This window comes from Papaver somniferum, unplaced genomic scaffold (assembly GCF_003573695.1).
Source record: "Papaver somniferum cultivar HN1 unplaced genomic scaffold, ASM357369v1 unplaced-scaffold_10, whole genome shotgun sequence".
Lineage (NCBI taxonomy): Eukaryota > Viridiplantae > Streptophyta > Magnoliopsida > Ranunculales > Papaveraceae > Papaver > Papaver somniferum.
The window spans coordinates 5,141,108-5,159,103 of NW_020618825.1; the positions used below are offsets into that span (position 1 = coordinate 5,141,108).

General features: G+C 36.9%; 1 pseudogene; it reads right to left on the reverse strand.

Annotated features, from left to right (window-relative positions):
* Positions 1-68: 68 nt before the first annotated feature.
* On the reverse strand, positions 69-12,749 carry LOC113326200 (annotated as a pseudogene).
* Between the last annotated feature and the right edge of the window lie 5,247 nt (positions 12,750-17,996).

Consider the following 17,996-nt stretch of genomic DNA (forward strand, 5'->3'; position numbering starts at 1 on the left):
TCTGTTTAGTTTTTATTTAAAATTTGAGTAGGTAATTCTGTCAGTTACCATTCAAGAAACTAAATTTATTGACAAAATTTTATTTGATGCAAAGAAAACTCAACAAAGCTAAGCGGTCTTATGTCCCTGCAGCAAAAGCCTGGAAATAATGTTTGCTAACACCAAATCTTCTGCTATATTTGGTTAGCTTGTTGGCTGCCTTACATTATCTTCCTAGAAATTACACTGCAAGTTATTAAAAATATAAAGGATTACTTAGCATCCACAAGACTATCGAGATTCTCCCATGTTAAAACTGCTGGACATTCTGCGCGCTCAGCATTTCCGAGTCCATGGATTAACCTTATTCTGCAACCTTTGAAGTTACCTGCAAAATTGCGTAAGACAAGTCCAATGCCAGCTCCATCACTCTTAGAAAGATGGAATGCATCACATGTTACAGATATAAATGCATAGGCGGGTTCCAGTGAGAATTCTGATGAAGATGCTGGTTCACTTGTGAGTTTTTGTTCTTCTTCTCCAACTCCTATACAGATATTATTTTCTGGCTGTGCTCTTTGGAATTGGAGTCTTATTCTGAAAGAGCATCTCACATCTTTCCTTCCATATTCCAAAGCTTCTTGAAGCTATTTTTATTTTGTTTCTTATTGTATTCTTCCATAAGAGCACACAAAGGGAATTACCAATAGCACAAGCATAACCATCTACGGGTACTGTGGTAGCTGTTGAAACGAAAGCCTGCTTGGGGAGTCGATTCTCACGATGAGTTCTTCTTCTTTACCAGATTCATCAATTGAGACATCATCTCTACCACTCTCACTAGTGTTTCTGCTGACAGAATTTTCATCTGATCTGGTAAACTCTTTAAGCGTGAAGCTAGTCTTTTTTGCAGTATTAGACCCTTCTGATCCGACGGACACAAGTGGTCTAATCTGTCCGTTTGATGGAACCTTTGGATATGAGTGACTGTGGACTTCATTCTTCTGAGAACTCTTGAAACTTCTGGAGTTTCTAAAGCTGTTACCCTGCTTCTGATTTGGAGAAATAAACGAATAATTAGATAGAGAACTTGATCTACAATTGCAGAAGAAAAACTAAAACGAAGTGCACCAATACAAAGACATGGGATCATGGGGCATTCACTGCATACAATTTACCGTATAAGCATTATGAGGTTCTTACATCTTAAAACAAATCATCCAAGCACGAGAGTCACTGCTTTTGCAAATAAACAGCTGTAGCTTACAGGTTACCTCATGTTGGCGTCGTTTGCGTTTGAACAAGTTCTCAGGCCAACTCACTAGACCACCGTGCTCTCTATTTAAGCCTCTAGGGGATTCAACTGCAGCAGGGTTTCATGAAGATGTTGTTCTCCTTCGTGGTTGTGTGTCAGCTTCAACTGTCGCCATGTCAACTATAATCACCCTAGCTCTTGTTATAACCTGGTACGAGGCTCCAGCCTTGGGACCTGTAATCAACCCAATATTCGTATAAAGTTATTGAGTTATTCTATCATCATAACAGAACGTGTAGAAGTTGACAGATTACATGGCTTTACCATGTAGAAGTTGACAGATTACATTTACCCAAAAAAAATAAGAACCCATAAATATGTCTGTTCTGAATAATATGTTCTGTTCTTGATATATTTTTGAACTACAAAGACAGGGTAATTCTTGCTTACCTGATGTTTCCAAATTTAGGAAGCTTAAATCTCCATGCGAGGGCAACAGCACTCCTGGAGATGTCACCATTTCCTCTGGATCAGTTATGGAGTTAATAAACCCTTCCAATAGAAATCCAACAGAGTGTGGGGGTATTTCTATAATTTCTTCGCTTATGTATATGTTCATATCTGACTTTTCCACAACAAGGGATCTCAATTCATGCACAGCCATTTTCTCAAACATTTGTGGAAGAAGGGTTTTGGCAATGGTTAAGAAACTTTCCTGCCACAAGATATCTTCTGCAGAAGGATATGATTGGATCAAGGAGAGTATCGTTTCACTTTCAATGAAGAACCCGTATATAACAGAATCTGTGATGAGATTGCAGATGTAGGGCTTTCCAGTTAGTACTTCATAAAGGCCTAAAGTACTTCCATGCGAGAATGTTGGATGCAAAGAGTGTTTGTTTCTGAAAGTCTTACTCCCCCACTGCAATATAATAGTATATATTCTCTTTCAAATCAGATTCAGACATGGTCACTGGAAAATCTGAAGAGAAACTAATTTATATAAAATAACTGAAACTCGATTTCAAATTGATTTACCTTCACAGTTCCATTTGAAACAAGCCATATTCCTTTTGGTTCAGTTCCCTCTTTACAAAGTGCTACTCCATGAGGTTTTGATAATTGTTTAGTACATGTTTCAAGATGCAGACGCGCATTTGAAGGAAGTGCTCTCAGCAGAGGATGAACTTTTAACATATCATTTAACTTCGGCGTCTTTGCTACAGGAGGGTTCCTTAAAGCTTTCTTCAAGTCGGTCTGGCATGCAAATTAAATTAATATTTTGGAGAACCAATTGGAAAAAGGTATATGTATATTAACAGGTGTAAGGTAGTAGCATAAATGCAACTCCGTTAGACTCAACTTACCTGCACAGAATCGTGAAGATGTATCATCTCTTTCTCGTCTAATATCCCTACTTTTTCAAGATTTTGAACATACTCGCCCAAATGTTTTAGCACCGGATATGTCAATTGTCTTGTTTTCACAACATGCAAAACCTGAGGGTAAGTATGTCGGACCTCTTCCAAAAATTTCCTTGCTTCGTCTCCTTCTGCTTCACTTTCACTGATTACAAGAGAAGCAATTTCACTGTCGCCTGAAAAAATGGAGTAGATGTTAGAAAGCAATCACTTAAGGTAGAATCCAGTCTACTTTTCAGATTTGAAGTTTTACCTATAAAGTCATGCAGTTGCCTCCTTGCAATCCTATGAGCACGGAGAAACGCAGCACATATGTAACATGCAAACTCTAACCGGTCCACCGTAAATAAACTCGCCAGCTTCTTTGGACAGATGCTCCTCTGGAGCAATCCGTAGTAACTTGGAAAGTGAACATGGGATTTTAGGCCTTTCCAGTCACAGAGAGAATCATGACTGACAAAATCCATTGCCTCATCTACTGATCCAATTAAGATAGTTGCAGTGTTCTGGGCTATCCTTCCTTCGTCTAGCATCCTCCAATAAGCAGCTTGGACTCCTGGCACCAAAATAGAGTTTATAGTCAATTGCAAGTTGTGCTTCAGGTTTTGGACTGAAGCCAAAACTTAAAAAAAAAAAAAAAAAAGAGAGAGAGAGAAGATTATTGTAGAACAAGTATAGATGGACTAACCATTTAAGAGGCGTACTCGGGTGTCTTCTATATTCATAGCGTCGATGTTAATCTCATTCTGGGATTGAGTGTGAGGATGACCTGATCTTCTTCCAGGTTATTCAAACAAGCAAGATATTTTTGCACCGTGGGCCATTCAGAAGGACCTAGTTCTTCATCATCTCCAAGATCACCAAATGCTTCCAGTGCCTTATTCATCATTTCGTACCTTGTGTAGTCCAAGATGCGTTTCTGATATCGTTTAGAGATACAAATTAGTACAAGAGGAAACTCATATAAGAAAAAATATAACTAATGTTTGTGCAATGCTGAACAGAGAGTACATTTTAGTGTCTACAAATTAAATCACATAATTCTCAAGATGGGGTAAAAATAAATGTAATATCACCTTCGCAGCTGATAGCTTATCCAAACCCAGAGAACGTCAAAGGAATTGTGTCGTCGATCCATTGATAATGAGCGTCAGGAATACAATTCCACCGGTAAAGAAAAGAAACTGTATAGTAAAATGGTTTAATTACAATATGAAAGAAGTATGTAAAAGTAAAATTGAACACCCAGCCATTGATCAGAGACGGAAACAATTGGATCGCAAATATAAAAAAAGGGTAAAACATGTGCTGGACCGAAAGGATATACCAGAGTTCCTGTTTCACGATTTAAAAAGGTTGAGCTGTCGCTTGCACGCTGAAATCACCAGGAAAATGAATCTGATAAGTGAAGTGGTGTGTAATGCTATAAATTACATAAAGTAGAATGGCAACAACTCACCTTCACTGATAATGACATAGACAATGCCACAGCACCTCTTAAGCCTGACCAAACAAGAACAATTGCTTCTTTCCACTGCAGGCCATATCCAAAATAGCGCAGAAACGGATACAAGGTCCCAACCAGGGCTGTCAACGGGTCCGGGTCCTCCCGGGTAGTACATGGCCCAGAACCGGACCCGACATATCAGCGTCGGTTCCGGGTCCTAGCGGTTCCGGGGCCGGTTCCATAATGTGTTGGCCCAGAACCGGACCCGGTAAAGGTCACGGGTAATCACCGGGTCCGGGTACCCATCGGGTAAAAACACAAACTTATATCAGATTATCAGTTATATGACTTCCCAAGTGACCATCTTTAACATACATACAAAAGTAGAGTAAACTTGAGCTTAGAATCCTTAGATTAGGAAAATCAAAGTTACTTTCCTAGCTATAAGTAAGAATCTGCCATTATATATGATAAATATTAAATACAAAAGTTGGCAGACATGTTTTTAGCCGATAACTGCTCCATCAGTAGATTCAGTACCTGCCTTAATGGCTATAGTCTGTCGTATTATAACCACAAAAGTTGACAGACATATCATTCTATAAACTGTAGAAGCCCCAAAAGATAAATGCGTTTTTCCTTCACAAGTACATATACAAAAAAGAAGGATGTAGTTCGCGCACTTCGCATGTTCTTTGGCTATGCCTATATAATATATATATACCAAAAAGAAGTTCCAACCATCATATTTCCAATTGTTCCTGCAAGAGAAACAAAAACAGTTGATCATATTCCCAATTGACCAAACAGAAGCAACCATATCACAATCAAAGACCTTGCCTGTGATTTAGTAATTTGCTCCATAAATCTTCTTTATTAGTATTATTCATTAGGGTTATCTGATCATATGTATGCAACTATGAAATGCTGAAGTAATTCAGAGGGTCATTGTAGCAAAATATGTAAGAGGATGATTGAAAATGAATATACATATATACACAGTAACAAGTTTCTTGTTTCTACTCTTTTCATGCACTTTATCTTGTTTTGTTTTTCTACCTTTATTTACTTTATCTCATCTAATTGGAGACCTGGGTACAGGGTGCATATTCCAAGGTTAGCTGGTTATTTTACCTTAAATTGATAGTCAGTCAGTTAGACAATGTGCGATGTTGCATCATCATCGTCTGACTCGAGCTCCTCCATTGCCTCCAAAAGAGTCTGAAGTGAAGTACTACCTAACCCATATCCCTCATCTAACACAATAAAATAGTTAATTGACGTACAAGAACCATAGTAAATGAATCACTAACTAAAATTGATATAATAGCAAACATGAATTGAATATGTTACTTACTCTTCAGCGCACTTCTTATCCAATCTTGTGTGCATATCAGAGCTTCAATTGTTTCTGGAAGCATTGAAGAACGAAATTTATCTACAACTCTACCATTGGTGCTGAAAACAGATTCAGAAGCCACCGATGACGCAGGAATTGCTAATATATCACGAGCTATCACTGCTACAATTGGATACATTGGTCCATGAAATTTCCACCACCCCAAAACATCAAAACTAGAATCATTCAGATCAATACCACTTCCTTTTCTAATAGGGTGAACATCAGCTGATAGGTATTGCTCTAGATCTGTGCGAACAACGTCATGTTGTGAACTTTCTTCCAGAAATGCCGTCAAACCTTTCCTTCTAGAAGTAAAAGAACTTTGAGAAGATAAAGTACTACCACTACTACCAACTGAATCTTCCATGTTCACTTGATTTGTCGAAATGTTTGCTGAGTATACATGAGCTGAAGAAGCATAATTTGTTGCATATTCATTATACAATCTTTTCAAGACTTCCATAACTTCTAACTTCTTCTCCTCGCTGTTACCAGGATATATTAATGGGAAATAGTAATCCAATAATTTCATTTTAAACCGAGGATCTAAAATGGAAGCTATTGCAAATGTTTTACTAGTAAGTTGCCAATATCTTTCAAACTTTTTCATCATATTCACTGCCATTTTTGAGATTAATGCATCATCGGAATCACACCACTCACGAAGTTCAAAATACAAAGAACAAGCAGTATCAAAATAACGATTAACTGTCACGTATGACGTACCTGAAAAGAGAATGGTGACTTCATAAAAGACCTTCAAGCAGATTGAAAGACTACTTGCATTATTCCAGTCTTCACTCGTTGGAGCAACATTAAGAAAATCAGGTTCAATCTTCCCGAACCGGTTAAATGCTTCCCGAAATAGAAGTGCTGTTTCAAGCATCAGATAGGTAGAATTCCACCTTGTATCAACGTCTTGAATCAACTTTTTATCAGGAGCATTGACTTGCAAGCAAACTTCTTTAAATTTTTGTTGTCTTTGTGGTGAACCTCTAATAAATTTCACTGAATTTCTAATTTTCTGTATTTCTTCTTTAATTTGCAGCATCCCATGATCAACAATAATGGCAACTACATGAGCAGAACATCGAACATGGAATAATTCCCCATCCAAAAGTAATCCATTATCTGGTTTTAGCTGAGCAAGAAGTTCACTTACCACGACTTTGTTAGTTGAAGCATTATCCAACGTAATTGAAGCTATCTTCCTATCTATATTCCACTTGTACAACTGCTCCATCAGTACCTTTGCAATGTTAACTCCTGTGTGTTGCACATCCACAGCGTTAAAAGATAAAATTCTCTTCTGAATCTTCCATTCTTCATCAACATAGTGAGCTGTCAAAGCCATATAACCTCTATTCTGAGTGGTACAAGTCCACATATCAGTAGTAAGGCTTATGCGACTCTGTACCTTACTAAAAATATCGTACAAATGCTTCTTTTCCATTTGATAAATCTTTATGCAGTCTGACTTCGTAGTGTTCCGCTTCACAAGTTTAATATTGGGTTGTAATGAAGTCAGCACCCTTCTAAAACCAATGTACTCTACAAATGAGAAAGGGAGTTCATGCAAGATAATCATTCTTGCAATACAATCACGAGTTACTTCTTGGTTAAACTTAAAGTTGTAAGCATCTACTGACCCATCTTGTGTTTCACTAGCTTTCAAGAACATTTGGTTAATTTGCTGTTGTGCTCCTTTGTACGCCATACAACTATTTAGATGTTTCCTCAAACTGCTTGTCCCATTTTTGCTCTCCGCACCAATATTCCTCTTGCAGTGCTTGCATTCTCCGTGTGTTTTCCCTTTTATCAATACCTCTTGAAATTCAGCCCAATACTTTGAGGTTCTTTTGCGTTTACGTGTAGGTGACGGAACCACATCTGTTGTTGCCGCTTCTATATGATCAGAATCAGAATCACCAGTATCACTTGACTCACTGGCTACAGTTTCTACTTCTTTCGGCTCTGCTGAGTTTACAACTTTACTCTTCTTTGCAGCCTTCGAAACGACAGCTTTAGAAGGCGGCATACACGGGGATTTCGAAACGGTAACTTTAGTCTTCTTTACAGGAACACAATGATCACCAACACTACTTCCTGTTTGACTTTTCATGTTTCCTCTGCAAGGAAAACCCAACAAACATCTGTATCAGCCTATCAGGTGTCATAAAGTAATCCATAACAAATTTTCAGAATCATAAAAAATTGCCCATTCACCAGTAATTCAAAATCACTAAAGTAACACCCAATACTGCAAATTAAAAAATTCTTTCCTCTTGAGTAAGAAGAAACGAAAGGGGTAAATTCAAAACATCCATTCACCATTCACAGATTCAATAATAACATAAACAAACAAATTAAAACCTAAAATATCCAATTTCATAGACAAAATGTTACCATAATCATCATCATAATAATCCATGTTTTCAAAATCCCCAAATTCATGAAACCCTAAAACGAAAACATAACTCGTAACAAAGAAACCCTAAAAACAATATAATAATAACCTGAAGAGAGGATCGATGAACCACCAATCAATTAATCAACGTTCTGCATAACATCATCAGTAGTAAACTTGGTACCCTTATCTTTATCAGCAGCAGCTCTACCTTTGGCCTTACGAGTTACGATCCAAGAGCGACTTCCTATCCTTATCAAGTCTGAGCTTAGTAATAACAGTATAACACACTTTGAATCTTTGATGGATTAAGTGATTAACGCCAACATTAACAGTAGATCGGATTCATCGAAACGGGTGGTGAAAGCTCTAACTACTTCTGCAGGCAGAGGCAGGAGAAGAAAGTAGATCGGAATGGGGGCGAGCTTCTCATCCTTTCCTTATATATGACCTAATTTCGCTGGGGATTTTACAAAATTAACCTTTATGAAATACCCGAATACCCGCGGGTACCCGACGGGTAGGATCCGGATGGACCCGTTCATAAACGGGTATATATGGGTAATTACCCGCCGGGTCCAAAATGGTTAATGGGTCCAATTTAAGGACCCGGAACCGGACACGAATACGTCGGTTCCGGTTCCGGACCCGGGTAATGGGTACCCATTGACAGCCCTAGTCCCAACAACTATAACGCGAGATAATTGAATGAAAACATAGAGAAGAATCAAGTAACCCCATGACGTTCCTGAAGAGGGTAACAAAACATTCAGAATCTTGAAGCGTTCATGCCTAAGGGGAAAATGACGATCCACTAACAGTGTGACAGGTGTCATATGTATTTAGTCATTTATAAACAATCTGTTGTAGAATACTTTTAAGAATTTTAGGGCAGTGCACATAAAGGCTAACCCGATCGGACATAAAGCAAAATCGTATCATACGAAACAAAAAATAGGGTGAGATAAATCCATCCCATGTAGATTATAAACATCTTGAGAAAATTACTAAGTTGTCAAATCAAGAAATAATAATATTGACATGGTGGAAAGAGTTCCAAGGTTTACCATGCTTAAAGAAATAGTTGTCGCTGTGAAGAACAGATTCAGCTATAACCACTCCACTGCAAATGCAAAGAAATGAAATGGAAAGCATGCTTAATATTTTACTTGGACAAAAAAAAGGTTCCAAGATCTATATAAAATGCATTATATATAGTAGGTAAATTTACAAAAACAAATTCGCACCTTAAGATGAAAATGAGGGTGTTTGCAATATAGGCAACCATTTCCCTGAAAAAAAGAGACACAATGTCGAAACTGAAGAATTCATATCATAGTGAAACCAAATAGAAAATCTATACAATTTCCACATACAAGCTTTGCACATTTACTAATATAATAAAATGTTTTACGAATTCTGCTCTCAAAGGAGTAGAAAACAAAAATACCAAAGCATTGCAGTGGTCATGAACATATATTCCTGTTTTATGTAAGCATATGGTCCAACACATATAAATAGCTAAGTATGCATGACCCCTCATCAGGGATACCAAGTAGAAGAAGCATACCAAAAATGATGCAAACTCTGTTGGCTGTCACCCTTAAAAGCTGTCCTAGCAACTGCAGAATAAAACCTGTAGAAGTGTTTAACTCCATGAGAACATTTTCTAATAGAATTGATTATTTTGTGACTTTTGAGTGAACTAGTAAGCTTACATCCCTAAAATCACCACTGTTAAGACGCCTGATACGCCAGCGCCCTCTTGAGCCTAACAGACAAAAACAAAATGTGCAATTTAGAGTCACATCAATTGACCCTACACTTTATTTAAATATTGTTCAGACATTCATAGATAGCCTAAAATTGATTATGGTTTTCTAAAGACAATATGTCTTGCAATAAGCCAAGTCTATGTAGTGGAAAATAAATTCGAACTTTAAAATTACAGCTCTAAAGAGAATCTTACAGCGAAATATGCGAGGTAGCTCACTGAAAGTGTCAGTGAAATCTCAATAACAGTGTCGTTGAAAATAAATCCCAGCCACAAAACAGATGCCACACCAAAAGCAAGACCTATACCTACACTGTACAAAAGAAGGAGCCTCATGACCAACATGTTCAGTACACTAAATTATTCACCAAAGTTGGTATTGTACTTACGCTCCAACAGAAACTTGTGTTACATATTTGAATATATCTCCAGCACTGAAGTTTTCCCCAAGGACCATACGGTAGAACAACTGATACACAACAATAGTTGTCCTGCGCCAATGGAAACAAGAACTATTAAATTAGATCAAACAGTGCACATCAAAATGTACCGTATAAAAGAAACAAAGCAATTCATGAGCATACAGAAAAGGAAGAGCATGGTCAAGAAGAAAATGAGTAACTACTGACAACTAACTAGAGTAGATACATACCCATCATTGATCAGTGATTCTCCTTCGATTATTGTCTTCAATTTTTTGCTCGTACCAAGCTCTTTCAACAAAGCCATAACAGCTACAGTATCAGAAGCACTAAGAATTCCCGCTAGAAACAATGTTGTCTTCCAACTCCAGTTGTATGGAAAAGCAAACTACAACATTTGTATTGTAAAGATGTGTTAGAAATGCCAATTGCTTGTGCATTGACACAGCAAGTTTAAAATTTACAAAATACCTTCATTGCAGATCCAAGACAGAAGGTCGAAAGCAGAACACCTGGGCCAGCAAGAATAAGCATTTGACCGATGCATCTCTGCAGGGGGTAAAATAGCAGCGTAAGTGGAATTTTGGCTTATTCTTTTTGTCCTGCCTACAACACAAAATAACACTACAAAGATATTGATAAATAGGTCCTTGGCTTGTAAGAAAACTATAAAGGACAAACCTTGATTTGGTGTACTTCCATCAAGAAGGAGATCTCAAAGAGAAGAGCAGGAAGAAAAACAGCAAAGATAAGGTCTGGATTAATACTTGCCCCTGTTTTTTTAAAATAGAAACCATTCAACCTAGTTAGAAAATATTTAAGAGGAAAGATATCTATATTACTCTATTGTCTTGTGATGCATATCCTTGATCACCGGCAGTGAGACTTAAATACCTCAGTTTACGAGACAGAGAAATGCAGACTATTGTCAGATGGAAATTCAACAGAATAAGCTACATATAAATAATCCGAGAAGGTAGAAAAATTTACAAAGGCGGATACCATCCCCAAGTTTTCCAAGTCGATGATCAGTACCAAATTCTGCGCATAAAATTAGTAATTAGTAAAATAACACGTAGATATATTCAATTGAAGCCGAGCAACTTGAGTGGCACTAAAGATTATATCGAAGGGGTAATTTTCCATTCAGTACCAGCTAAACTTTCACATTTATTACATCAATCATTATGATATTGCCTAGCCTTTCACACATTTCATCAAACAGGTTTACATGCATCTCTACACAGGGTAGCTGGAACTGCCAAGGTGGGTAACTAGTCGTTGAAATCGTTTTCGACGATTCCAGACAATGAAAAAACATAGAGAAGAGGTAGAACTTGAAGCAATCGAAGTGAAGATAAGCGAGAACTAAGGAAACGGTGGTGGTGGTAGTAGTGGTTGGAAAATGGTCATATATCCTCCACTTTTTTAATTATTACTGTTATTAGTGAGGACTGAGGAGATAAAAATGAAAGTCCCACAACAAGACCAGTCAGCCGGATTAAAAGGATGAGGCTTGTTCACCAAAAAAAATAAAAATTAAATGAGGGCCACCACAAAGAGGTGGCAGCAAGTGAAGTTAGTCGTCAACTAAATTTTAGAATTTTCGGTCAGGTAATTTTTGCTCCAAGCAAAACTTATTACTACTCGCTTCGTCCCTATTATAAAGGCCGAGTTATAAAAATTTGTACTCTCATTAGATAGGCAGGTTTTCAATTCTAAGATGGGTTTTTCATATATTGCCCTTATTTATTATAGGCAGCCACAATTAAGTTAATGTTTCTACTATTAGAAATTATACAAAAAATAAAACAGGAAAGAGAATGGAAATGTAGGAATTCAAAAAATTTTGAGGATGGAAATGTAGGAAATCAAAAAAAATTCTTATTCTAAGAGAAACTCACTACTCCGCCTATATAACGGAGACGGAGGGAGTACTTCAAATAACCACTCCTGCTATGGTTGCGAAAGGTCGGCCTCCATGTCCCAGATATAGTAGAACTTTGATAATTTAATCTTCCAAAAATCAATTATTTCCATAAAATTATAAAACTCTCTGATACCAATTAGGCTTGTATTTTATCTAATAATTAATTACTAATTTTTTTTTGGTCCAAAGCTATTAATCAATAGAAGTTTTACTGTATGCAGTTGAGATCTTTACGCAGTTTGAGAAGGGTTGTTACTCTATAAATAAAAATGAGAGAAGATTATGTAAGTACCTAGAGATCCAAGACCAACTCCAATGAAAAGCTAAGCAACTGTATAAGGAACTTTAGTTCCACGAGACAAATGTCTTGAAGCAATTCCCAACACCATGCATACTCCAAAGAATAGAATGGCACTTGTTGGTTCAAGTTCTACCTCCTCCTCGGTACCTTTTGTTACAGCATCAGGTGACTGAACTGGACCATTTGTGACATTAAACGACATCTTCAAAATCTATGATCAACGCTCTAGCTAGGCTCTTTGTTAATTATAAATTCTATAAGGAGCATGAAAGTACCCAAGGATCAATTTAAGTAGTGAATGAAGTTGATGAATAAAGAAAGGATCACGATGAGCTTGAAAAAAAAAATCAAAGGATCAATCTAAGTAGTGAATGAAGCTGATGAAGAATGAAATAAATAGTTTATGCAGAGAGCAAGGAACTGCACTGGTTGAAGCCTAAGATACTCTTTGTTGGCAATGGTACGTACCTTTATATATATAGCTAATCAGTTGAGGATCACAGTAAGATTATTACAGTGTAAACCCTACGTATGTTTAATAAAGTGATAAGCTGAGTATAAAGACAAAAGACTAACAAAGTGATAAGGGGGGATGCTACTCCAGGTTGGTGACAATGATCACTGGAGTCAAGAGTAAACAGATGATGATACCAGGAAATACACCACAATCGACTGCCACTTGCTATTTCTACTAGTGACTAGTGAGCGTGCAAATGCTGTCGTTACTGTCTTTTGGTAGACAAAAAGGGTAGCCTTGACTTGATTTTCTTATAATTTGACCAGTTATTGTATTCAGAGACGTGATACTCTGGCACACTTACATTTTTCTTGGAGTGCCGCCACATTTATAAAATTGAACACGGTACATAACTTGCCACAGATGACAGACCACTCAGTACATTAATTAAGTAAGTCTGTGTGCCGTGTTATTCCATGCTACATAGGCAAAATAAACATTCCGCATATCACGTTAAGAAAGTACTACATATCATGTTAAAAAAACAGGACATAACAATGCCAGGAAAGATGAGAACCGATTTTTTTTTTAATTAATGGCAATTTTTCGATGCGAAGTAAATTAGTTCGAGCGTTATACAAATCAATATCTTCATTACCCTCTAAGTATCGATTTAACTGGCATTGAATTGGTATATATTTACTCTCAAAAATTATTTTAATATCTTCCAACAAAGTTTGTGGTCGTAAATTAAAATTCAAAAGGGCATTGTTGAAAATTTGGTGAAAAGGTAAAATCAAACATAAGAACATCGGTAGCTTTTGAATTTTGATACAAAAGGGAAAGCGTAAAATATTAAATAAATGTCATTTATTACTTGATACGGGGAGAGTCAATTAGCTAGGTAAAAAGAAAATGAAAAGGTACCAAATGATGTTGATTAGTTGATTTATTCGGTTAACATGATGCTAATCAATAGCATTTTGTAATGCAAAGTAAAATTAGGTCGATCGTCATATAAATCAGTGATACACTATCTTTATTCAAGAAGAACCAATTGTAATGCTGCCTAAATTAAATGGATCAAAAGATAATTGAATGATGTCGCCCACTAATGCTCGGTCCATTTTGCACTAAAGAAACGTGAGTTAGAGGTGTAAATTGGGACCGGCGAGCACGTTTATGACACAGCACAGCACGTTAGAATTCGAGCACAGTACGGAACAACACATGACCGGCCCAACACGGGTACATCAGTTTGTTTAATGTGTTGTGTTGTGCCAGACAAATAGGCACATCAGCACGTCACAACACGCGACACATCATATCACATCACGTGAAGAAAGCGCGCCACGTCATGCGTAAAATACTACACAATACATCATATTTGATGCATATTTCACAAAAGAATCATTGTTATAGCCAAATTCTGACATTTTATTTTCATTATGCTAATTTATTTATGTAATAATACATGTACTAACTAAAACATCTCAAAAGTGTTTATTTTGGAAAACATAAAATAAGTGTGCTAGCACAGCACGACAGAACACGTTTATTTCTCTGGCAGAGCACAGTACGACAGGCCATTTAGCACAACACGACATAATACGTTTATTTCTCTGGCAGAGAACAGCACGACACGCCATTTAGAACAACACAGTACAACACGTTTGAATTTCTGGCACAACCCGACATAACACGTAGCACGCTAAGCACGTGACTTCGTAGGCTGGACTGTGCAGGACCGGCACGTTTTACACCTCTACGTGAAGTGTTTACTACATCGTTTGTTGCATTTAATTGAGGTTCTGTATTTTCTATTATTTTTGGTTTTTCTAACGTAACAATCGGCTGTTGTTTGGTGCTAAATCTACAAAATAATAAGACTTCTAGAAGAGTTTGCTAAATGCTATATGGAGTTACCAAAACCGTATGAAACAAACTAGAGACCCGGAATCGATAAAATTTCCATAAAAAACCATTTTATTGACAGAATTCATCATAACTTTAGCGACTGAGGGACTTATGTCACCACAAACAGAGACTAAAGCAAGTGCTGGATTCCAAGTTGATCAGATCAATAGGGTTATATTGTTGATGGTACCATGCGTCCATAACTGAACATAAGTAAGTATGGGAGTTCAAATGTTTCTAAATTTTAACCTCGAACTCGAAAGCTAGCTATATAAGCTGGATTGGCAACCGCCCACGCATGGTATATGGTGGCTCCGTCTTTTATCGGATGCACTGAATCGGTCATCCTTCATGAAATATTTAATGACCGTGTAACAATCTTGAAACTTTTGATTGCTGCTTTTGAACTAATCACTGAAATGAATGATAAGCAGATCACGCAAAATATTAAGCAATCATATACAAAGGTGGCTCATGTGATGACGATGATCATTTTCATTTGCGCCTATTATTAACCTGACCACTTTTGTAGTGGAAGACAAAAAGTACGATGATTATAATAACAGGGAGTAGTGAAATGAAACGTATGCTGTCGTCGTTACTCACTTTTTGTAGACCAAAAGGCTGCTTCTAAAAAATTATTTTTTGGATGTGGTATCAGGTGCAGAGACGTGATATTATGGCAAGCTTTATTGATCGCACAATTTAAGCAGGGCCAGCTAGTGGGTGCTTACCTTCTCGACATCAAAAGGGCGAAAGGTAACAAGAAGAGGTCACCAAAATAGTTACCCAAAGAAAATACGTTTTGCATGGATCAGCAAATCACACCATCCCAATTACAAAAGGCAAATAAGTAAATAAAAAAAAATTAAGGTTAATAAAAGTAATTCGTCACCATGTTACAGTGGTAAGTTGTAGGTGATGATATCATTAGTAACCTGTATCTGAAATTTCTCATATTGGTATTGGAATTTCTTTTTCACCTGGCTACTTGGGTTTGAACGCAGTAAATTTGCATAGGTTGGAACAATATTTCTTACTTTATTTTCCTAGTTATCTGGTCTTGTATGTACTAAACTTCTTAAAGCTCCTTGCCCACTTATATGAGTTTCTTTACCTACTTTAAGCCTTTTCTGAAAGGAAATTCGTAAAAAATGTCAGGATTCAATACCCATCAACAATTGATTTATCTGGAGAAATCAGTTGCTTAAACATTGCTAGCAGAATTGTAAGGATATCTTACTCTCGGAAAGGATTATCATCACCCTGTAATAGGGCTTATGGTTTTGAGTTGTTTGTTTTGGTGGTTTGCCAAGAAAGATTCAGCTAACTATTCTAACTTGGGGTGTTTTTAATGAGTGCTAGAAAGACACCCCTAAAACTCCAAATCCAGGCCAGGTGGACGAATGAACCAACGTAAAATGTGGGTTGGTTCATCATTGATCCAGTTGCATTGATATTCATTCTTTGCAGTTTTTTATCCCGTGAACCTAACCCAGTGATTTTTCCGGTTTAAAGTTTCGTCCAACTCTCAAAACATTTGTAAAAGATAGTATTGATCAATTTCGATCGTCATGCAGATTTATACCATACAAATAATCAGGTAATCTAATGGTCACTTGTCGAATTAAGTAATTTCCGTATCGGTATAAATCTCTGGACCCGAATTTTGATTGTTACATCTGAACTAATCACTGGAGTATGATAAGCAGGTGAAGAAAAAACAATGGTATACAGAGATTAAATACAAGATGACAGGATGTATAATAGAAGATAAAAGCTGTGCAGATTAAATACAAAAACATGAGGCGGTGAGATGGTGTAGTCCGTCCTTTTCCCCTTTAGGAAGGCAAAAAGTCTGCATTCAGATGTTTCTACTTTAAAATTAGTTATTCTTTGGGATGTATTCATGTATATGTATAGAGACGTGATATTTTTTATTCTTTTTTAATCGATCAGAAAAGGAATTGTATAAAGACGTGATATTATGGTAAACTTTATTGACCAGTATTCGAATTGCTAGAGTTAAATTATGTTTTCCTCTATATGCGGGGCACAACACAATACAACACGAATACCTCAGCTAAATTTTTTTCTCACGCTCTATTACAACATTTTTTAACCAGAAGCATCACCACCAAACAACTTTTATATCTTAATATAATTGGTTCAATCTTCAGATGCTACCAAGATCAAAAATGTTTTTTGCCTCAGTGTATCAGGTGTGGAGGGAAAAGTCTAAGTAATAGACTTTATATTATCCTCATACCTTATTTATCTTTGGGAGATTATCTCCATTTACTTTGGTTGTAAACACAAGAGATATTATTATGATTTTAATATATATTCTATCCTGGGAGAACACTTCTCCTCAAGGAAGATATCATCAATTCAAGATGGTATCAGCCCCCTACGATCATATTTTCTCTAAACCATTAAAATCAATGGCGACGGAACTACTGCAGCTCACAGACATTGCTGAGGCATATAGTTCTATGCATCTACAACAACCCGATGATGCTTTCTACATGGATACTGGTGCTACCTCGCATCTCACTGCTGATTCGGGTACTTTACATAACGTTTCCAATTCTAGTACTGTACGGTCTATCTTAGTTGGCAATGGAAATAGCATTCCAGTTACTGCTAGTGGTACCAAGCTCATAAACCTCCCTTCTCGCACCCTTGAACTCAAAAATACTCTTGTTGTTCCCGATAGTATCAAAAAATTAGTTTCCGTTCGTAAGTTCACCACTGATAATCGTGTGTCTGTTGAGTTTGATCCGTCTGGTTTTTCTGTGAAAGATCTGAGTTCGAGGAGGATTATCCTTCGGTGCATTAGTTCCGGGGAGCTCTACCCTATCACCAACTCTGCCGTTCCACCACAAATATCGTCCCAGCCCTCCCACATATCTCTTGATGTCTGTTCGCCAGATATTTGGCATAGCCACCTTGGTCACCCCGGCAAGGCTGTTTTAGATGTTCTTCGTACCAATAATTCTATTCATTGTAATAAGAATCAACATTCTAAACTTTGTCATTCATGTCAAGTTAGTAAACATGTTCAATTACCCTTTTATGAATCAAATTCCAATACTTTTGCTCCATTTGATATCATTCACAATGATTTATATATGGACCTCTCCACTACATGTTGATACAGGTTTTCGTTATTATCTTATCTTGATGGATGATTTCACCAATTATCTGTGGTTTTATCCTCTAAAATTTAAATCCCAAGTCTATGACAAATTTTTGGAATTTTGATTTCTTGTTCAAACACA